The sequence below is a fragment of the Protopterus annectens genome, chromosome 1.part0, assembly GCF_019279795.1.
Source record: "Protopterus annectens isolate FY-2018-M chromosome 1.part0, PAN1.0, whole genome shotgun sequence".
NCBI classification, from domain to species: domain Eukaryota; kingdom Metazoa; phylum Chordata; order Ceratodontiformes; family Protopteridae; genus Protopterus; species Protopterus annectens.
The window spans coordinates 296,396,086-296,421,197 of NC_056725.1; the positions used below are offsets into that span (position 1 = coordinate 296,396,086).

General features: G+C 35.6%; 1 protein-coding gene across 1 annotated transcript in view; it reads right to left on the minus strand.

Annotated features, from left to right (window-relative positions):
* PRKCE (protein kinase C epsilon) overlaps positions 1–25,112 on the minus strand; it is a 3,007,622-nt gene that overhangs the window by 1,413,341 nt on the left and 1,569,169 nt on the right. The window lies entirely within an intron of this gene.

Below are 25,112 nucleotides of genomic sequence, written 5' to 3' on the forward strand. Positions count from 1 at the left end.
TGATCGACTTCTTTGAGTCAGTCACCAGAGATGTGGGTGAAGGTAAGGGGGTTCATACAGCCTACCTTGATCTGGCCAAGGCGTATGATACCATTCCCCACTCAGGAGTCATAGAAAAACTCACAAAGCTAGGCATCAACCCCTATATCACTAGATAGGCTGCAAACTGGCTCACAGAAAGAACCCACAGTGTGAAAGTAGCTGACTCCAAGTCAGACTGCCAACCAGTCACGAGTGGAGTCCCACAGGGTTTGGTCCTGGGTCCTCTCCTGTTTGGCATTTACTTCTCTGAAGTCCAGGCCAACACAAAGGGACTCTGGCTGACAAAGTTCGCAGATGATTGCAAGTTGGGAGCTATTATTAACTCCCCAAGTGATGCTGACATCCTACAGAAAGGCCTCAATGAGACCAACGACTGGTATCAGAACCATGGCCTTAAGCTCAATGCCAAACAATGTGTCTTCATCCCCTTTGGGAAAAACCCGGTTCCCCTGAATTATCACATCGATGGTAGTCCACTGAACACAGAAGATGTTATAAGAGATCTGGGAACACAGGTTGACAGCAACCTCTCTTTTGACCACCACACTGCCACTGTGGACAGAAAGTCCTTCTATGTGGCACATCTCACTATATGGACAGACTCAAAAAACTCCAACTATTCTCTGTCTCATATTGCCTACTTAGTGGCGATCTCTGCTTGACTTATAAAGCCATGTCTGACCCAACTCTGTTAGAAATGCTACATCTAAAGAAATCCCAATCCCTCCGCACCACACGCTCCAGAGACCTCAACCTCATTACCACAATCAAAAGAACATGCTGGAGGGACAGGTTCATAACGCAGAGACTGCCCATGCTACGGAATAGACTTCCCATACATGTCAAGCAGAGCACCTCACTGGCCCTCTTCAAGAGAAATCTTGATGAGTGGATGGGAAATAGAAAATTCACTCCGGGGATCACTCCAGTGGCTCTACTTCACAGAGGCACTATGAACTAAGGTTGGGTGGCACGATGCCAGGGTAATCCTATGTGCTAGGCTTTTAAAAGCTCCAGGGCCATTAGCCTAGTGCACACCTATGAACATATGAAACACAGAACAGGAAATTGTACCCTGCTACGTCTAGTTGTTATAAATATCACGACTGATGCAAACTGATTAAGACATTACCAAATGTATTTAGTGATCACTTTCACAAGCTTGCTATCTTTTCCTTAAAATAAAAAGGAAAAAAAAAACAACTACCACCACTTTAGTAACTACTAAACAAGAGTTTCAGAAGCTAAGGAGAATGACCTCCTTTACAGAACTTAATGCTGCTGACAGGACCTTAACTTACTAGCGAGAAGACCTTTCTAAGGTACTAGACACATTTAATGCCTTGATTAATTCCACTAGTGATTATTTTTTCCCAATTACACGGAAAATGATTAGAGGCAAAAGTTGCCCTTGACTAAGTACTGACATATGGAATGAAATGAAACTAAGGGTAAAGCCTGGTAAGAAGCACAGAGAATATACAATATTTTAATTTGCTTATTTTTCATAAACTCTGCTGATTAAAAAATAAACAAGACAAAACTTCATATCTGAGACATAAGCAGTCCCTGCTTGCCTCATAAATAAAGCTAATTTGAAGGGTTATAAAAAGTACTGGGATCTGCACACAATTTCTAATAATGCAAATATTAAGGGCACAGACCCCAATAAATACAAAACTTTACCTTAATATATGTCATAGCAATAACACACTCCTGTGTTATGGATTAGCATCCATTTTTTTAAATTATTTCAGAGTAGTATCAACTACCTGAATTAAGAACCACCTAGAAGAGATGCCAAAAAAGAAAAAAAAACCCACTAATTTGCATTCAATTTATCCTTTCATGTTATAGATGGCATTAAGGTAACTGTTTAAATCTCAAGACCTCCACTACCTGAGTCTGAAATGTGGAGAATGAATGAGCGAAAATATGTAATTACAAATAAAAAGTCCAAGACTGCCATTTGTCAGAATATTCACTTTTCTCGGAGGTACACTGATCTGCGGGGTTAGTATACACACATATATATATATATATATATATATATATATATATATATATATATATATATATATATATATATGGGTCTACTTTACATGGTCGACATTTCAGAAAGTCGACTTTCGTATGGCCGAGACCATATGATCGACTTTCAGAATGCCGACCACGTAAAGTAAACATAAACACACAGCAAACACTTACCTTAAAATGTTAGTTGGGGGGCTGCACCCCCTCCTCCCATGGGGGGTTCTGTCCCCCACACACCCCCGTAGCTTTAATGTACCAACTCCAAGATCGCACTACAGTGTGGAAGTGGGAAATTTTCCCATTCCACACTGTGCGGAGATAGCGGTTCCCCATGGTCAGCTTTTCAAAAGTCGATCATATGGTCTCGGCCATATGAAAGTCGACTTTATGAAAAGAGACCATGTGAAGGGGACCCATATATATATATATATATGGGTCTAGGACATTTCACTAAATGCACATTTCACTGAAAGTCAAATAAGTGTGCACTTTTCACTGAAAGCTCAATTCACTGAAAACTCAATTCATTAAAACACATTTCACTGAAAGTTATATATGGTATTTTCCCCACTGTAGTGCTACTGTGGAGTTAGTATATATAGTAAGGGGGGTGTGGAGGGCATAGCCCTCCACATATTTTAAATATTTTGAACTATATACATGGATACTTGCAATTCCAATATATTACTCCTATCTGAACACAATATATACTAAAACTGTGCCCCCCCCACACCCCCCTTACTATATATACTAACTCCAGGGTCGCACTACAGTGGGGAAAAGGCCATATGTAACTTTCAGTGAAATGTGTTTCAGTGAATTGTGCTTTTAGTGATTTGTGTTCAGTCATTTGAGTTTCAGTGAAATGTGCATTCAGTGAAATGACCTAGACCCATATATATATATATATATATATATATATATATATATATATATATATATATATATATATATATATATATATATATATCTATATGGATCCCTATCACAACACCGACACACCACAAAGCCGACACCCAAAACACAGACACCAAAAGACCGAAAATGCATAAAACCAACAACTCACAAAACCGAACACCATAACACCAACACCCAAAACACCGACACACAAAAAGTAAACTACACATTACACACAACTATACATGCACTAACCGTGACCCAAACCCTACCCTAAGGTCCGACACTACCGCACACTTACCCTACCCGCACCCTAACCCTAACTCACTTAACCCACCACTAAACCTACAGTCCGTCACTATCGCACACTTACCCTACCCACACCCTAACCCTAACTCACTTAACTCGCCACTAAACCTAAAGTCCGTCACTATCGCACACTTACCCTACCCGCACCCTAACCCTAACTCACTTAACCCACCACTAAACCTACAGTCCGTCACTATCGCACACTTACCCTACCCACACCCTAACCCTAACTCACTTAACTCGCCACTAAACCTAAAGTCCGTCACTATCGCACACTTACCCTACCCGCACCCTAACCCTAACTCACCTAACCCCCACTAAACCTAAAGTCAGTCACTATCGCACACTTACCCTACCTGCACCCTAACCCTAACTCACTTAACCCGCCCTTAAACCTAAACTCCGTCACTATCGCACACTTACCTTACCCGCACCCTAAGTCCGACACTACTGCACACTCACCTTTCCTGCACCCTAACCCTAAATCCCTCACTATCTCACACTTACCTGTCCGCTCCCTAACGCTAAATCCCTCACTATCGCACACTTACCGAGTCGCGCTCACACGTTGCCCATGTCGGTGTTTCGGCTGTCGGGATTTCACCTTGTCGATCATCTGTCTCGTCGGTCTTCTGGAGTCGGTCTTCTGAGCGTCGGTGTTTTGGCGTGTCGATCAAGTCAAGGGGAACCATATATATATATATATATATATATATATATATATATATATATATATATATATATATACACACACACACACACACACACACACACACAGATAGATAGATAGGTATAAATATACATATACGTGTGTGTGTCTGTGTGTGTAAGGTTTTTTTTTGGGGGGGCAAGCTCCACTAGCAAAAAAGTAGTAGAGTAATATTCAACATTTGTTCTTCAGTATTCTCAAGCTCCCCCCGATGTCTCAGAATTCAGCAATGCAAGTCTTGAAATTTCAGTAGGGAGCTCAGCCTCAACAATAGGGTTGCCACCTTTTCAATATTTTCTGTAAACAGATGAGATTTTACAGAACAAAACATACTCTCGGCTTGTGCAAAGGACAGAACTTTCGTTTTTTGCCAAAATAAAAGCTTATTCTTGTAGCATTTCAGTTGCTTATGCTATTTCATATAACATTTAGATGTTTCGGATAGAAAACAAATATTTTATGCAACTAATAAAGAAAAGTTATGAAATATTTTTGTCCTAAATCTCAGAACAATTGCCATTTTTTTAGTTTTTCTTGCAGGACACAACTGTCCAAACAGGGTCTATCCCTCACAAAGAGGGACAGCTGGTTACCCCACTCAACAATCTCAAAGCAAATCAAAGACAGGACTTCCAAGATGGGTGCAAACAGATCAACTGGTTGATTAGTGGTTTCCCAGTATGAAAACATTAACTTTGGAAAAGCAGCCAGTGAAACAGTTCCTTAGGTAAAATTCAGTACTGATTAGTCACTACACTGTCTGGGTGACGGCAACTAAGAAATCCAGAGAAGGAAAAAGAAAATCAACTAGAGAAGGGGAAGAGAAAACTCCGCTCGGCAGTAGCCTTGCAACTAGTAAGCAAAAAACAGAGCAGGTTTCAGCCACAGAGCAGGAGATGGCTTACAGTAATTTAGAGGAAAAGTTTAATCAAATGGTGGTGGCTATTACTTCAAAAATTAGATGCCAAGGGGGCAGAGACTAGATGGCCAACTGAGAGCAGTGAATTTTGAGAGCTTCATAAACAAATATAATACTATAAGAAAATTGTATTATTTTCAAGTTTAAAACATTAGAAATCTATAGATAAACTACTCTGTTTGTGTCTTTCGGCTTTTCCCGGTTAGGGGTCGCTACAGCGGAACTCCGGTCTGCTAATGATTGGTAGTGGATTTTTACGTACCGGGTTACCAGCCCTGACGCACAACCTTCAACGAAGGCATGACCCATTCACGTATGCCTCCACACAGAAAACGCTCTAGCAGAGAATCAAACGGGACAACGTCTTGCTATGAGGCGACAACGCTACCGCAACACCACCACCGCAGTGTGATAAACTACTAAACTACATAAATATCAATTTTGGTGGAGATATACAAAAATTTTCCTCTCAAGTAACTTGGAGATATATTGAGTCACTGAATATGAACAACTCAAGGAATTCTCATCCAGATGCAAAAAAGAACTGCAATTGATGACATCTACCTTACAGGAACTATCTTTGAAGATGGATGGCTTTAAAAATGACTTAGAAAACTCAAATTAAATTCTCAAAAACAGACAGATACTTTTAAGGAACACTATTAAAGCAACACCATACAAAAATAACAAATACAGAGACTTCTCTAAATGACAGTGAAGGGAGACTCAAAGAGGAAGAATTCCAAAAAGAATTTCTGCTTAAGCAGAATACATGGCTGCTTAACAAAATAGATGACTTAGAAAACAGGGAAAGGAGAAACAACATAAGGATCTTTGGTCTGCCTGAAAACACTGAAAGAGAAGACATTACTTCATTCTTAACAACCTGGATTCCTGAATTTTTAGACTTGAAAGGGGCGTTCATTTGGAATTGAAAGGACGCATAGAGCACTGAGGAAACCTGCTTCTAACTCAACAAATACTCCACCTAGATCCATAGTTATAACATTTCTTTCATTTCTGAACAAGGAACTAATATTAAAATCTGCTTGGAGAAAATCACCCTTAAAATACAATCAAAGCCTAATAAGGTTTGACAATGATTATTCTTCCAGAATACTAAAACAAAGGAAAAAGTCTGGCCAATAGTAAAACTGTTGAAACAAAACAACATTAAAGCACAGCTGGCCTTTCCAGCCAAGCTAAAAATACTTTTGCCAATGAGATGAGAACCTTTAATGACTTAGAAGAAGCTACTATATTCATCAAAAACAACAACATAGTGTCTATCCCAGAATAAATGGAATGGATGGCCCATATTCCTAAAATAATAAAATAAACAAATCATTGGACTGGTGCTATAAAGAAAAAAACAAAAAACTGATTCCAAAATAGCTGTCCCAAAAAAATAGCTCTTAACAACTACATCTCTCAAAGTATCAACTGATATGGTACATCACTTGACATCTGTTTTTATTTAAAAAAAGGAGGGTTTCTTAAACAACTGAGAAACAGTAATGATTTATTCAGAATGTTCAGAGTCCAATAATTCTTCACAAACAAAGGTAGGTCAGGAGGGGTTACTATTTACATTATATATATAAGCCAAACAAAGCAACATATAATACAACCATAGATGTTTCTATTCCCCATACATGAACTCAGTGAATACTTATCTTGTTCATTTTTCATTGATTTTACTTACAATAATTTAAGTAATTAATTAACTAATTCAACAAGGTACCATTCATCAGTGTTCAGACTCAAATGTAACAAATTAACATCATATATAATAGCAGTAACAGTAGTGTGCAGTGTGTTTTAAAAAAAATGCTGTCATGGAGACTAATGCCTTCTTCAGTTAAAGTATGATTTAGAAATGCCATGTATATCCTGGTTAAATAATAGTAGCAAGCTCTTAGTACAAATATCATTATTATTTCTAAATATAGTTAATATCAATTATGGCACGTATCACAGCTACAAGTGCTGTTTGATCAATCCTGACATGGTGTGCATGGATGCAGCTGTGTCTGGCAGCTAGTATAAATGTCATTATTATTCTGTCTAAACATAGTTAATATCAATTATGGCAGGCATCAGTAGCTTCTAGTGCTGTTTGATTATGCCTGGCATGGTGTGTGTGGATGCAGCTGTGTCTGGCAGCTATTATATGTTGCCATTTCTGTCTCAGGGAAGCTGTGGGTCACGGCTTGTGATCGAGGTTTAAAGATACTTGTGTATTATGAAGACTCATTTGGTGTTTTACCGTGGATCCAGGGGAAGGGGTGGATAAAACTGTGATTTGGGATATTTTGGCAGAGAATAGTTTGTTTATACATCTGTTGAGTGAGGCTGGAAGAATGCGTTATCTCTTGTTGTGGCGGCTTGTTAGGAGAATTTTTTTTCTTTTTTTTTATCTGTTTGCTCTCTGTTCTTTTCCTGGCTGCTGCTTTGCTAAAAGGGAGGGAATTTAGTCTTGAAGTTGCAGTGAAGTGAACCTTTGATTCAGGTGCATCACGAGCCTCTGGTATGCAGTACACAGACACATTAACAGAAACAGACGCTTCCAGGTTGTTATGGTAATGGAGACAGACTGATGATAATGCTTAACGGCTCTGAGGAGCCTCCGAGATGATTCTAGGCAATGCAATTTTTGGTTTAAAAAAATATATAATAAAGGGGCTGTTTTAAACCACATGTACACATATTGATGGTCTCCCAACACTTCATTTACCTCATTAAGTTGATTCTTGATAAAAATAAATAAATAAATAAATAAAGAATAAGCACAATTTTATATTTAAATTTTTTTTTTGGTCCAAACACATTAAGGACTTACATAAGAGTGGAAGTCTGAGTTACTGTGAAAGACAAAGTGCACTTGGTCCTGTGCAGTACCCTTTGCAGTGGTCTGGGAGGTGAGCCTGCTCAGACGTGTTGGGCATATGGGGATAGCTGATTCTAGGGGTGTTTGGGGTTGCCAGGAAGTGCTAAAGAGTCATCAGATTTCCTACGTGGAAATATCTGTGGGAATGGAAGGTGTGTTGAGTGGTTCACTGGCAGGAAACAGGCTGGTAAAATGGAACAGGACAAATATTGGTTTGGGTATTTTAAGAACAGCCTGGAAACACACCACATGAACTAGTGAATGGTATTCTGGAAAAACTGGATGGGCATTGTTGCCCATGCTTGAAGTACTGATATCTGTGTATGTAAGGATGGAAATATACTTATAACAAATAAGAAACTAGAAGGGTCTCATAATACAAAGTCTTTTGTGTCTTTCGGCTTTTCCCGGTTAGGGGTCGCCACAGCGGAACTCCGGTCTGCTAATGATTGGCAGTAGATTTTTACGCTCCGAGTTGCCAGCCCTGATGCACAACCTTCAATGAAGGTACGCCCATTCACATGTCTCCACACAGAAGACGCTCTAGCTGAGAATCGAACAGGACAACATCTTACTGTGAGGCAACAACGCTACCGCAGCACCACATAATATAAAGTCTATGGACTATATAAACATGCTTGGAAGGAGCTAATAATAAGAATAAGCATTACAGCTTGTGGTCTCTCAAATAACTAAGCAACAGCCAAAAAAAAAAAACACACACACACAATAGTTATGTAATGTATGATTTTAGTAAATCTAGACATAAAATATATAATCGTTATATAAGATGAAGCCGTCTGCTGAATTTAGATATTAGACACAGGATTTAATAACATGGGTTTGTGTATAATAACACGAATGCCTTAACTTGTCATAAATGACATATACTACATTGAACATTAAGGGGAAGCATGATGATTTTCTTATATAAGTAAATATGCATGACAACTCATGTAATTGTTGAATTGTAGTTTTTGTAACCCATCTTGACCATATATAATACTTAAGTGGTTACCAAGGTAACTAATGTTTTATACATGACATCAAACTGACAGTTATTCAAGAGAAACAACAGTAGCCTGAACTTGAAAATCACAGAATGTAACAATCATATTCTGAACAAATAGTATTAAATTGACAATAGATGCTCAGTTTAATAACATGGGCTTGTGTATAATAACACTACTGTTTTAACTTGTCATAAGTCATAAATGACATACACTATATTGAACATCAAGGGGAAGCATGATGATTTTCTCATATAAGTAAATGTGCATAACAAGTCATATCATTGCTTTAACTTGAATTGTGGTTTTGTAACCCATATTGACCATACATAATACTTAAGCTGTTACCAAGGTAACTAATGTTTTATACATGACAACAAACTGACAAAGTTGTTCAAGGGAAACAATAGAAGCCTGAACTAGGAATGTCACAGAATGTAACAATCACATTTTGAACAAATATTATTAAATTGGCAATAACCACTCAGTTTAACCTTTGCTGATTATACAAAATAGAATGTTGCCATTTAAATCTAAAACCTTTCAGTATATGCCATAAAATGGCAATTTATGAATATGGAAAGGGAACTTGTAATCATTAATGACAATACGTGCATTTGTTGTTTTTAACCTATAATTTACTCATTTTATAATAAGAAATGACAGATATGAAAATCCTTATGTGTAGGAAATGGGGGAAGAAGGATGCACTGATAATTAAAACGCACTAACTTTCATCAATCTTCACATAAAACAAAGTTGATGCTTTAACTAAGTTAGCAACAAACGTAGTGATTACTTAAATGCTGGCAAACAATGAAATATAACTTCTGATATATCCATTAAAATATATTGTATTATAAACATTAGGTATAAATATTATTACCATCTATTTATATTAAGTAATACGTTTTGAAAGACTTCATCAGTAAGGGTGAATATGTTAAATAACTGTATGCTATAATCTTTTACTGAGGTTTTATATATGAAACATCCTACTTTACTATGACTGAATTGCTTGTCATCTGTCTTTCATGTGCATATTAATTGCTTATACTATAAATAGACATTTATATTGTATTCAAATGCTGTCTAATCTACAATAGTACTATATCTGTTTAAAATACTATAAATATTGTTTATTCATATTACAAATATTCTCCATATGATAATTCAATTTATGGAGCTCAGATGTTCTGGATTGTCAAGGTATGAGTGATAATCTGATGGACTTAGGTTTATCCATCAGATTAAGAATGATTTTCATTCCATGGCTAGTGCGGATCTTAGTTTTGTTAACGTTTATTAATTTAAATTTATTTCCCAAAAACATTTTTAGTATGCCTGTCCAAAACATTACTTTATTGGTAAACACTCAAACTGATAATTTCCTTTGAAAACTCAAACATATACTTTATAGTTATCAGAGGAAAATGTTTAATAGTCACAATAAAACAAAAAATACATAGTCTAAATAACCTAAGATGGATTTAACTTTATTATCTTTAAATACCAATGGCTTAAACAATCCTAGCAAGAGATCAAATCTACTGAAATATTTAAAACTGAACAAAGCACAAACTCTCTTCCTTCAAGAAACTCATTTCAAAACAAATGACAATTACAAATGGAATCCTAAGGAATATATGACATTGGCGCAATCCACTTATAAGACAAAGACAAAAGGGGTAACAATTTTATGGAAAACAAATGTGATTAACCCAGAAATCATTTATACGTATGAAGATAAAGAAGACATTATGTCATTAGTAATAGTTAAATATAATAACGGAATATGGACCCTAGCTAATCCATAATGGTTCCCATGCATTGGAACAGGAATTGTTAAAAAACACTTGGATTTCATTTCCAATAATTATAAAGGCAACTTAATAATAGGAGGAGATTTTAACTGTATATTTGATATTTCTGAAACTACAAATAAAAGGCCGCTGCACATCTGCTGTATCAAAAGCTTTAAACATGAGGGTAGAATAATTTCATCTTGTAGATACTTTCAAATTTAAAGAAGATAAATCTTTGTTGTTTTCCCATCAAGATCACAGATTTGGTACTCAAACTAGAATAGATAAAATATTTGCTGCCCATGACTTACACTCTAAAAAAATATTTTCTCAATCACTCCCTGCCCCTTTTCAGACCACAGTTCATTGATACTAAAACTTCAAAATGGGTACAAACCGTTAATCTTTAACTCCAGAATTCCAGCATATATAACTAAAATTAAAGAGTTCAAACCCTGGTTATTATCTGAATTACAGTTCTTCTTCGATATTAATTACATCACAGAGATAAGTAAAATAATGACATGGGACTCATTAAAAGCTATTTTATATATATATATATATATATATATATATATATATATATATATATATATATATATATAGTAAAACCCGAACTTGGTATAAAAAAATCAGAGAATGGGATTCTGGGAATTATTAGATCTGCAATCCAAACTTTTGTCAGTAAAAGCTGAAAAAATCAAAATCATTTGGAGATGAAAAAGAAAGCAGAAGTACTAAACAATAAATACAATGAAATTCTAACACATAAAACTAGTTTAGCTTTAGAAAAGCTAAAAATTAATACCTTGGCCACTTCTCCCAAATATCTACATAATTTATCCACAAGTATCAAAATACAATCAAAAGCTAATAACATTAAAAGTATCTTCCATGAAAAGAAAGGGAAAATGTCTTGGATATAGGTGACATCCTTGATACCTATAGAAATCACTATATGGAACATTTCCAAAAAGAAAATATACATATCAATTAATTAAATCTAGATGAAAAAATGTTCTAATATAAAAAATACCAGAAATATTAAAACTAGATCTGCAAGCACCCATATACTACAAAGAAATCACAGATACAATAAAAAGAGGGTAAAAATAATAAAGCTCCAGGTACATATGGCATAATTGTGGAAATATATAAACTTTTTCCTTCAAAGATACTATCCCTCTTCCATAAAACTCTATTAGAAATTCAGTAACAAGCTTTAATACCACCCTCTTGGAGATATTCATTAATCACACCAATCTTAAAGGAAAACAAACCCCCACACCTCTGTACCTCATATAGACTTATATTATTATTAACTAATGACTATAAGATACTTATGACAATATTAACTAAAAGAATGAAAATACACTATCCAAAACAATAAATAATGATCAAACTGGATTTATATATCATAGACACACGCATGGCAATATTAAAAGGATAATTTCTCTTATAGATTATGTTAATAAAGAAAATAAAGAAATGCTCATAATTAGCTTAGATATAGAGAAAACTTTTGATTCCCTAAATTGGGACTATTTATTCAAAATTCTAATGCTATTTGAATTTCCTGCATCCTTTGTTCATCTCGTAAAGAATATATATACAAATAATTTAGCGTATGTCAAGTTAGGTCCTTTTACCTCTGAATCTATACATATCACAAAAGGCACTAAACAAGGATGTCCCATGTCATCAATTCTATTTGCTCTGGCTATTGAAATATTTGAGATTCAATTCGTAACAATATAAAAAGCAAAGAAATAGATGTTTACAAACAATACAATTCTAAAGTAATGCTATTTGCTGATGACATATTACCAACATTATCTAAAAGAGAAGAGATATTAGCAGAATTAGATATAGTAATTGACAAATTTCACATAACTTCAGGACTCCATGTCAATAAATCAAAATCAAAAGTTTTATTTTAAAATAAAAAAAGAACTGCAGACTAAGGGGATCACATCATAGGGAAACAAGAATCCACCTTAAATATCTAGGAATTGAGTTATGCAAGGATAATAATGAATTAGTCTCAAAAAACTACAATAATATCATCAATACAATTAAAATTTCTGTGGACAAATGGGACAAAATAATATTAACATTTGAAGACAGACTACAGTTAATAAAAATGGTTTTACTGCCCAAGATCCTATATATAGCCTTGGCAATACAACTGTTACCAGAAAGGAATATACTTAGAGAAATAAATTCATGCCCAATACAATTTTTTTTGGTTTCCCAAAAGAAACAGAATAGCTTTAATACATCATATCTGACCATGGAAACAGGGAGGATTAAACTTTCCTGATATAGAAACATACATAAAAGCATCAATATCTAAAACAATCTCAGCTTGGATAAGTCCAAATTACTCTGCAAATTGGAAAGAATTACTAACTGTAATATCCAATAAATGAATTTGATTTACAAATAAATTTCAAATAAATAAAAACTATTTGCCATGGCACATATTATGTATTAGTATGCAATATAACATAACTAAACCCACTAAATCTCATATGATTATTTTTTACATTGATTCATTTAGGAAAATTATCAATGCAAATACAGATTTAAAAATCTGGTTTGATCTTTTAACACAATTATAGTCACAAAGAACTTTCCACATAAAATATATAAATTATTAAATCCTGGGAACAGAAAGGATTTCTTTATTGGTTCCAATGTATCAAAGAACTAAAAGTTTTAGATATGCAAGTAATAAAAACAACATACAAAATTTCACAAAAGGACTGGCTAACTTTACAGTGTATTCTGCCATATTAGCAAGATTTAAATAGAATAATTAACAAGTCTTCATTTAAAGAAATACCTAAAGTTACGAAATACATATATGAAATCACATATAATGACTATGACATGGGAAACAGTATTTAAACATTTTACAAAACACTGATAAACTATAAAACAACACTCAAAATCTCATATTGGAAACATATAACAAAAGGACACAATACAGTTAAATGAAGATATTAAAACAAATATCTTATTATCGATAAAATATATGTGTTAAAATTAAGCCATTTCAGAATAGTATTAATATTTAATGAATCATTTTATTTAACTAAACCTCTTCTATTATTAAATATGAACGAAGGTCCTCATTTGAATAGGTCAAACATGTATCTAGTATGGACTATACTTGCAATTTCAAGGAAGCGTTTAACAAGGAGATGGAATACAAACACAATGCCAACTTTGGAAGACTTCTATAGCCTTCTGAAGACCACAGCATTACTGGAAATTAAAAATAAAGAACTAAGAATTTATCCAAAGCCATTTATCAACAACCCTTTGGGAAAAGTCTTATCGTTGATTGACACTATATAATAATTGGTCAGACACTCTTATAAAGTAATTGTATACATTAAGATCTGTTATAGTGTCAAGCTAATGTAAACAGTGTACATGGTTATTTAAGATGTTATGTATAAATATTATGGAAGTCATTCAAATGTATTTGAAAAATAAAAAAAGATTTTGAGAAAAAAAAAAGTAGATGCCAAACAGAACAGGTCCCAGCACAGAACCCTGGGGGACTCTACTGGTGACTGGTCTCTTTGTGGAGGTAACTTCTCCTGTTTTGATTATTTATGTCCTGTCTGTGAGACAGTTGGCAATCCAGCAGGTGACACAGGGGTTCATTCCCACTTTATTTAGCTTTTCTACTATGGCTGAGTTGTGAATTATGTCAAAAGCTTTGGCCAGGTTGAGTCATGTGTACCATTTTGCCTTCATCCATTGCTTTAGTGACCTTTTCTAAAACAATAAACCAATTAATTAATTCAAGTTTAGAAGGATAATAAAGAAACTGTGCATTAAATATAAGAAAAAAGTTATTTTTCTTCTCTTATTAATTTGTATACAACAAATTCCTTAACATTGACTGCTGGTTACATCTTAAAGTAATTATTTACAGAGTGTATATGTATTTTAAATGTCAGGTGAAAGTCTTATCAGTTACTGTTTTGTTAATGCTAGAATTAAAGTACTATTTTTTTGTCTGCTAGCAGATCTCTGCAAATGTCTGTAGACAGATCTATATAGAAAGTTCAAATGACTGAAAACCGAAATATCTAAAGTTTAAAATATCCCACATGGAAATTTGCCCCTTCTCCACTGTTGTACAGTCTCAAAGTTGGTATATACAATTAGCAGGAGAGTTGTCCCCTGCATTAAAATTTTTTTCAATATTTTGAGTTTTAGATATTATGGTTTTCAGTCTTTTGAACTTTCAATGTTATGACATAGTCCCCTGCAGACACAGGTCATAAATTAAGAAATGATGAACTGCAAACAGTGAGGTATCTGTATGAAGAAACATTAAAATTACTTCTTAAAGAAGTGATAGTAGTTCAGTGAAAATAAATGAAGTCAATGACCTTGAAGGAAATATAAACACATGCATTCCTACTAGTAATAAACACCTCAAAATGAATTAAAACAATGCAAAATCTATTAATTAGTATTCGCGGTGGTGGTGCTGCAGTAGCGTTGTCACCTCACAGTAAGACGCTGTCTGGTTCGATTCTCAGCTAGAGCGTCTTCTGCGTGGAGACATGCGTGAATGGGCATACCTTCGTTGAAGGTTCTGAGTTAGGGCTGGCAACTCAGCACGTAAAAATCAACTGCCAATCATTAGCAGACCGGAGTTCCGCTGTGGTGACTCCTAACCGGGAAAAGCCAAAAGACACAACAACAACAACAACAAAATCTATTAATTAGTAAAAGCCAGGGGATTTTTTCTTAAAGCTATAATTCAACTGAGAGTATTTTTAGTGTACAGTACAAATAACAATGTTGTAGGAGACACATTTAGTTGGAAATAAGGATGTGAATTTGACAAAAAAGGATTCTAGAATATTTTAGAGCAGAGTATCAGGAACAAAGGAAAAAGGGGGATAATACTAATGATTGCGTGTGGGACTCCAATAATGACAGAGGAGGAGAAGAAAGACAACAAGGATAGATTTGAAGTAATAAGGAGATATTGGCAAGGAAGAACAATTACATCGGCATGTATTTATATTCTATGTATGGGAGAAGTAATTAACTTATAGCAGAGAATATTATTCATGGGTGGGGGACTGGATACTGTTATGCAATAGTGAATATTTATCAGAGGAACCTAGAAGGGAAAATTTAACAGAAGAGGGTAGATTATTTAAGAAATATATGAGAAATTCTGTGAAAATCTGTATACAGTACAGGAATTGGAGAACGAATAAAAGATGCAAATGGAAGAGTTTATGGAAGCCTTAAATATGCCAAGTTTAGAGGAAGATGAGGCTCAAGAAATAACAGCTAAGTTGGGAGAGAATGAGATAAAAAATTGTGATGCATAGTAAATCAATAGGAGATTCTCCAGAAGCAGAAGGTATTCTTGTGGAAGTCTGAAAATTATAAGTTCATGAGTTCATAGGGTAAGTACTACACCAACTGCTCTTGCAGGCTATTTTAAGCCTAGCCAATTTCCCCAAGACGAAATTCAAACCCTGTATCTTGTGTTTGCTGGGTAAACAACAGTGATAATGATTTGTAAGGCTTTTTTTAACAATATTTTAAAAGGAGGGACAGTACCAGCATCCGGGAAGAAAGCTGAGGTGAGTGTACTACTCAAAGAGGGCAGAGACCCGTTAAATCCAACTTCATACACACAAGTTTCAATTTTGATCCATGATTATACAGGGAATGGCTAAGGTGTCACCAAAACTGATAGATATGGATCTATGTGGTTTTGTGCAGGGGAGACAAACACTTGATAACATTAGTACAACAATAATGATTTAAATGGAAGAATAGTGCAAGAAGACCCCATTATCGCTGATGGCTCTTGACGCAGAGAAAGAATCTGATAGACTATGCTGAGATTTATGAGTAGGACAATGGCAGCACTTGCGTTTCCTGATAGAATAATGGAGTTAATTAGGAAACTATATGAAAGGTCAAAGGCAAAAATCAATATGAGAGGGTTCCTCTGTGACAACCTGGGCTTGAAGAGAGGAACCAGGCAGGAGTATAAACTTCCTCCTTTGTTATCTGCCTTACACTTAGAGCCACTGGTAAAGAAGAGACTCACAAATTCACAGACAGAGCTGATATGGAACTCAAGAAAAATTAGCTTTATTTTCAGATACTATTATTTTGTATCTTATAAATACAGAAAACGATATTTCACTGCTGTGGAATATCATGAGACAGTTTCATTTTTTCAAGATATAAAATAAATGAGGGTAAAACAAAGTCTACACTAGTAAATAATGTTCCCACAAATTAATTAGTTCAGCAATATCCATATTTATGATACTTGATAAGATGAAGTATTTAGGGGGTTGGACTGCAAGGGATTTGACTATGGCAGCTAAGGATATGTGGGAACAGCCTAAACAAGAGATAATGCAAAAAGTGAGAAGTTGAATGCTCTTGACAAACAATATGGATAATAAGGTACAAGTAATAAAAATGTTTCTGCTCCCTTTACTATTGTATACGTATCAGGCATATTTTTTTATCAACCAGAGGAAGCTGTGGTCCATAATTAATAAAGAACTGAGGGAATTTATGTGGGAGGAAAAGAGTGCAAGTTAGTACTCCTCAAATAACATGGTGGTTTAGGATTACCAGACATGAAGAGATAATTTAGAGATACACAGTAAAAGCTATATATATATATATATATATATATATATATATATATATGCATGTGCATGTGTGTGTGTGTATATATATATATATATATATATATATGTAGATATATATATATATATATATATATATATATATATATATATATATATATATACACACACACACACATATATATAGTACAGAGTATTACAAATCAAAATGGAAGAAATTATACCGAAACACGTGGAGGGGGTTCACATTATGACGGAACTGCATTTTAGATGCAGGCACTTAAGGAAAACTGTAGCAACCATATAGAATAATATTTGTTCAAAGTATAAGAAGATATTTTGAGAATTAAGGCAGTACCGGAATGGGAAAAAGAAATGTTACCAATAAGGATGACTGTAAGTACGGGCACAGAAAATACACAAGAGGCACTTGGAATGTATTGAAGAAAATTAGGAAAAAAACAAGACATTGGGAACAAATAATTAGGGAACAAAAATTTTAGAGTGGGATAAATTCAAGCAAAAGTTTGGAAAGAAGGTTGAAAACTGCTTTCCCTACTAGGGATTGATAGCAAAGTATACGCTTAGGGAAAGGGATACAGGCGTGTTAAATGAAAGATGGCTCTGCATCTAGAAGAGGAGTTGCAATAAAAAAGGGATAATTAATAGGGCATATAAAATAACACATGATAAATGTAAGAATTTATCAAAAGATGTTAGACAAGACTGGGAAATGAGAACAGAAAGGCAATACAAAAAGAAACAACGGGGACATATGCATAGTTCACAAGTATGCAATAACATCTAATCAAGAAGGCTTAGGATCTTTGCTTGGAAGTGTTTGCATACATCATTTTTATACCCCAAGTAAACTTTAGAGATTTTTTTTCACAGGTAGACAGCAATTGCTGGAGATGTGAATGGAAGGACAGGGGTACCTGGGAACATTTCTTGGGGAATATAATGAGTTAACAGATGTCAGAAATTCCCTACAGGTTATTTTGCCAGAAATGTTAGAGGAACAAAATATTTTAACCAAGTAAATTAATCTTTTTAGCTGGAATATACAAACTAAACTGCCCAGATATATATAGTAAGGCATACTGAGTTTAATGCTGCTGACTGCCAAAAAGGCAATTATTAGGAAATGGAAATAAAAAAACTGTAAAAGAATTGTTGAATTTTGTAAAGGAGAAGAAATAACTGGCGGTGGGATCTTTAGAAAAGGGAAGGAGTAAATCATGTAAAAATAAATATAATTTTTTTTGAAAACACATATGGAATAAAATTTCAGGAGGAGTAATATTTCAGTTAAGACACAAATTGAGCAATCTATGTAATATTAATGTGAATAACTGTCAAGATAAAATCATATCTGCAGAAAGTGAACAAATGAAAAAATGCTGTAATGGTTTGTTTCCTCTTTTAAAATCAAATGAGTACTACTTACGTCACTATGCTATGTCTGATATTAACAAAGATTGTTTTATAATGGCAACCAAAAAAACACTTAAAATCCAACTCAGCAATACAGGATGCAGTACTATTATCTCTATTCCAGAAAATCACAACTCCTAGTGCTCCAACAGACTTTAGGCTGATAGAAAACCTATGCCCCCCAACAAAACATTCTGGAAAAAAGTATATTCTCAAATGATAGACCATATCAACAAATATATGATATAATTCACTTCACAGCATGTTTTCTTTGGAGGATTTCAATATCTTAACTGTGATTTATATACAGGCATGGGAAAAAGCTGACCATATATAAGAACTTTTTGTAGACATAAGAAGGCATATGAATTTTTATCATGTTTATTAAATCATCACATTAAGCTATAAAATTGATTCACATACATTAATATAAAGAAAACAAACTAACAAAATATTTCCTGTCATGCATTATACAGGTGTGTTTCTTTCCAACAATTTTCATTCACTCCAGCACTGCACAGGTTGCTCAGTTCCTCTTCCCTTAAAACTCACTTCTCCTCCTGAACATTATTCTGTATGTATTATTCTCATAAATTCCATTTATTTCTGTGAATATATTCATTCCTTTTTGTACAGAAATCACTCCAGTTCTTTTACTTCCTTTACAATATCCATAACTTCCTTTATGTTAAAAGTAAATTTTGATTTCCATTTTCAAGTAATTGAAATTTTGGCAGGCAATAATATTAAAATAAGTAATATATTGCTATGTCTAGGAAATACAGATGCTGTATCCCAGCCCATAAAAGAATGATTTCCTTAGTAAAACCATTTTCCCCTGACATTTCTAAAGTACTCTATAGGGAATTTTTTAAATCTGCCAACTTATGTTCCAAGAAAAAAAATAGTTGTCAACTACTTCCCTTTCCCCTACACATCCCCACCATTTGCTATCTACTCAAATAAAAATTATATGACTTTCTGTTTATGGGTATAAAATACCTAGGCAAATCTTCTGAACTTTATTTCATACTTGGAAGCATTACACATTTATTCCATCATTCCTTTTTGTAAATCACATTTCTATTCTTTAATAATCTTTTCTTACCTGCTCTGACTGACTGATTCTTTTAGTTATCATACACTATTTTATACTCCCTACTAATTTGTCCATTTTAACAGTAGCTTCTGGTCTAGATTCAACTAAAAACTTTAGCAGTGATGGTCTTTTACATAGTACTCCCACATCCTTTTATTTGCCTATCAATCCCTGATAGGAAACGACAGTCTCTATCTACAGTCCAAAACTTTTACTTAGCCTCATCCTATTCTATTACTTTTCTTACCAGAGTTATTTGTACCAAAGACATTGATTCCTTTGCTTATTTCCTACAGTAAATTCCAGCCACTTTTTACCCATTTTCTATCCCCCAGCTTACAGATATCCTTAATGGTAAAGGCTCCTTTCTCCACTCACATGCTGCCTTAGTTCTTGGAATACTTTCTGCTACTTTATGAATATAATATTCTAACTGGTTATTTTCTTAAGGACTTGCAATCACAATCCTAGTCTCTTTTTATCTTTCAAACTCCCCCTCCACACACCCTGTTTCATCAACCTTTTCACTTTGATTTGCAACCTTCTACTTGTGTACATCAGCCTTGTGTATATTAGCCTTAACTTGATAGTTGTAAAATGTCCCTTCAAATCAGGTACCCCTAAAATATCTTCTCCTAGGAGGAGAATCTTATCCCACTTAACTCTTGTCCTCTTCCCCTCTGAAGTAAACGCCTTTAACTCTTAATTATTTTCCAAAACTTTTGCTGATAAACATATGTCTAACCTGTATACAAGACTACAGGGACTAAAAACATTTTCATTGCTTGCAACTTACTATCCATATCTACAATCAAGAACTTCCATTTTCTCAGTTTTTATATCATCTTTTGTTTAGTTCCTTCACACGTCTTTAATTAATATAAAATAATCCTTTTAATCCATGTACATAAATACTTCATCTTATCTTCATATTGTTGAACCAGTTAATACATTGCTACATAGTTTACTACGATTGCTTTTATCTTCATTAATTCTGTGTCCCCCAAATTCTTGAAACTGTTTCAAAATGTTTCACAACACCATGTCCTTTTCTCCATTTAACAACTACAAAACAATATCATATGCAAATAAAGCTGTATTTTCTTGTGTACTGTACCAGTCATATCCATTGCTTGTGGAGTCCTTATTTTGTTTGACAATGACACTAAATACAAAGTACATAACAGCAGGGAAGAGGAGACCCACCCAACTTTATTTTAGTCTCTGACTTTAACCTTATTACTCTGTTATTGTCCTAATCATAAATTCCCAGCTGACTCAAATGATTTCTCTACATTTTAAACCTACCAACAACAGAAATGTTTTCCTAAAATCTGCTTCCTTCTGGGTCATCATTACTGTACAAATATTACAACTATTTGCCTCCTTGCCACAAAACTACACAAATCCATACTTATCAATTTTGGTAACACCACTGCCGTTCTCATGGCTGGTATTAAAGCAAACACTTTATTATTAAGGTATAAAACTGAACTGGCTCTAATGCCTATACTGAAGGGTTTTATGCTCTTTGAGTAATACCAACACTTTCTTCCAAAATGCTGCCCCTTCTCCCATTTTAAAATATTGATCTTTAGCAATTTCTTCCAACCTAACTTCCAAATTTCTACAGGAATACTGCATTACTGCCATTCTAGCTAGCTGGAAGTTTGTAAATAATCATGTTATTTGTGAATATCAACAGGACTCATATGCTTATCTTACAAATGTAATATAATTATGTGTATATTAAACTACTGGTACAGAAGTGTGTGTTGAACAGGGTTTGTACAGTACTGGGCTTCAAGGATATATCCACGGTGTGCCATATTGGAAAAGAACAGAAACATATATAAATTATATACCTGTGCAAATGTATGTTTTAATAGTAGAAACTGGAACATACAGAGTTAATTTGCAAAACTTCAAGAAAATAAGTTGAAATTAAATTGTTTTACGATTGTGTTATAAAAGTTAGTTTCAATGCAGCAAGGAGACAGGATGTCTAAAACTAGGGTGCCTTCTGCATTGTTTTGTAAGTATTTATTGTTTTATGTCTTACAGCAACTGCAAACATCTGAAGGCTATCTATTTTTCACACAGAGATGTTAAATGTTGGACACTTGGGGTTTAACCTGGGAACTGAAGACAAGTGGCAAAAAGTAATGTCATCCAAGCTAAATCAGCAGTAATATTTGATATTAATTTAAGAACTCTCTCAGAGAGAGAATGTGGATTTTGTATTTTGTCTTGGACCTAGCAAGAGCATCCACTCATCAACATCTGCACTTGCCTGGCTGTAAGTAAGATTTAGGCATAGTACCTCTTTTAGATATAGTCAGGAATATAGTAAGGATTAGTTTAGATGTTATATGTACTTATCTGAGACTGTCCTGAAAAACTGTTTTAAAATATTTCCTGTGATTTTGAACTCTGAAGTAACTGTGTTTGTTTTCTAAGTATTGTTTTGTTCTTTTATTATTTATTATTATATATCTTTAAACCTATCTTTGTGGCTGATATTTGTGAGACATATTTAATCTCTCAGAGTACTTTCATATGTATTTGGTGATGCTGTACAGGCCACTACTAACAGCCTGGTGCTTGGTCAAAACTACCATTTGGATTATTAGTTACATTACACAATAGAATTGGACACCCTTTGTTAAGGGTCTAGGGAAGCTGATAAAGAGTGATTGGTGGCAGTGATAACTATCTTATAGTCTAGGCAGAAGGGGTTATAGCTATTAAACCTGTGCCAACCTTTCCCAGGTGTGTGTGTGTTTGTATATAAACCAAATCTGAAAGTGTGTGTGTGTCAGTTACTTGGGCAGGGACAGAAAGCACTGGTTGGACAGAGGGGGTATTGGAGGTTTTGGTGTGACCACTCACCTGAGATCTTAAACCTATAGCTGTGCCTATGGGGAGTCTTACTGGGGATCTGGAGAAAGAGGGAGAAACCAGCCCCCAGACTGACTGTGGTCTCTGTGTGCTCTTTAGGGAAATTGCACTTTACTGTGTGTGTACTTGTCATCCTCCCAATGTGTACGTCCCCTAGCTGTTGCCAGTGGAGAGGACTGAGTCTCCTTGATTACTGGACCAGTGTAGGGGCATCACATATTTACTGGTGGACAGCAGTGGGATATCCACATCACATATTAATTGGTTGACAGTGGTGCAATAGCCACATCACATATTAATTGGCTTGCAGTGGTGTAGATATTGAATTCCTGTAGCCTGTGTACAGTGATCACTGAAGGTGGTTCTACTCTCAATCAGCCACACAGTGAACATTCAGAGTTTCACATAACAATTGTTTTTTTTTTTTTGTTAGCTTAGCTGGTCAGAGACAGCAGGCAAGCATGTCAGCAGAGGAGTATGGCAAACTGACAAAGAGCCAGTTGGCTGAGATGTGCCAGGCTAAAGGACTGGTATATGACAACTTGACTAAGGCAGAAATGACTGCAGCTTTTGGCACAGCTGCATCGCAGACCAGTGATCAGGATGACAACCAGGCTAGCTTTGGAGATGTACAACAATCAGAAAATGGACAGCTCAACCTTTACACAGAGGACTGAAAAATCCATCTGGTGTTAAAGAAACTTGAGCTGGAGGCCAGGCATTTTGAAATAGAAGCAGCAGAGAGACTGAGACGTCTAGAGGCTGAGGAAAATGAGAAACTGTGATGTCTAGAGGTGGAGGAGAAGTACAGGCAGAGGCAACAAGAAAAGGAAATGCTGACTCTTCACCAGAGTCATGGAGGCAATGGGGAAGGGAGTAACCGAACCCCAGAAGCAGCAAAGGTCAGTAAATTTCTTCCACAATTTACACAGTGGGATAATTTTGATAGTTTCATTCATATGTTTGAGAGGGTATGTAAACAGTATAAATGTTGACCAAGGGCTCTGGGAACAGTTCCTGATCCCCTTACTCCATGGTAAAGCTGTAACTGCTGTTTCTAAATTGCCTGATACTGACTGCTTAATTTATAATATTGTAAAGAACTGTCTTTTAGAATGCTTTAAGTTAACACCTGAAGCTTAAATGGAAAAGATTTCATGAGCATAGACGCAAGGCAGATAAAAGTGTGTGTGAATATGCTACTGAACTAAGCACGTATTTTCATAGGTAGGTGAATGGATGTCAGGTCTCCACCTTTGAAGGGCTGGCAGACTTTCTGGTGAGGGAACAAGCCCTTAGCACTTTGTCTGAGGACATGAGAACCTTGTTAGCTGATAGACAATGCAATACTGCAGATGAGTTGGGGAAGAAGGGAGACCTATACCTAGCAAGCAGGGCATCACTGCACAGGAAAGGAACACCCAGTGCTGCTCATGGGTCTAAGGGAACCCATGGTGTGCAGGCCAGAATGTCCCAACAGAGTCCAACAGTAGCAGGGGAAGCCACTAGTCCAGGTTCATGTCCAGGACTGAGGCTTAAATGCTTTAAATGCAACCAGTGGTGGCACGTAGCATGCAGATGTCCATGGAGGCAAGGCTGGGAACAAAAGGTGGGAGAGCCAGAAAGTGGGAATGAAAAAATGGCAGCAGTAAGTTGTCTTGAGACAACGAGGATACCAAACTACCACAAGAGGTTATATCCTATCTTAGGGGATGGGAAAGAGGCCACTGCTAAGAGAGATACACACTCTGACCTAACCATTGGGAAGCCTGCAATGGTTACAGAGGAGCACTACTTGCTTGGGCAGTCTACTCCGGTCAGAACTTTTGGAAGGACCCCATTCCAAATACCTTTGGCTAGGGTTCACCTTGACTGGGAGGGTGGAAAAGGAAGCCAGTTTGGTTTGAGGATATCCCTGCAGATTTCCTGCTAGGGAACGATTCTGATAATGCAGTACCCTGTGCGCACTCAGTTACAGCAATTACATGCAGTCAGGCTTGGATACAAACATGTGGGTCTGGTAGCCTGGGAGAGACCCAGACAGACTGCACACTTGCAGCCAGGACTGATAAGGTGGTTACTTCAGGGAGGGAGCTAGCCTGTAGCAGGGAGACTGAAACTGAGCCACAGCTGCTTATGGGTACTGATGTTCCCTTAGACAGAGTGACAGCAAGGGTAGAGGTGAGTAGCAGTAGTAGTACCCAGGCTGACAGTGAGGCACTGCTGTCAGAAAATACCAGAATTCTTGTGGAAGGGGAGCTGAGAAGGATTACAAAGACAGATTTGTGACAGGCTCAGCTCTCAGACCCTACATTACAAGGCCTGAGGGAGGTAGCTAATGAGGCATCTGATTCTCAAGGAAAGGGCAATCTGTATACAGGGGCAA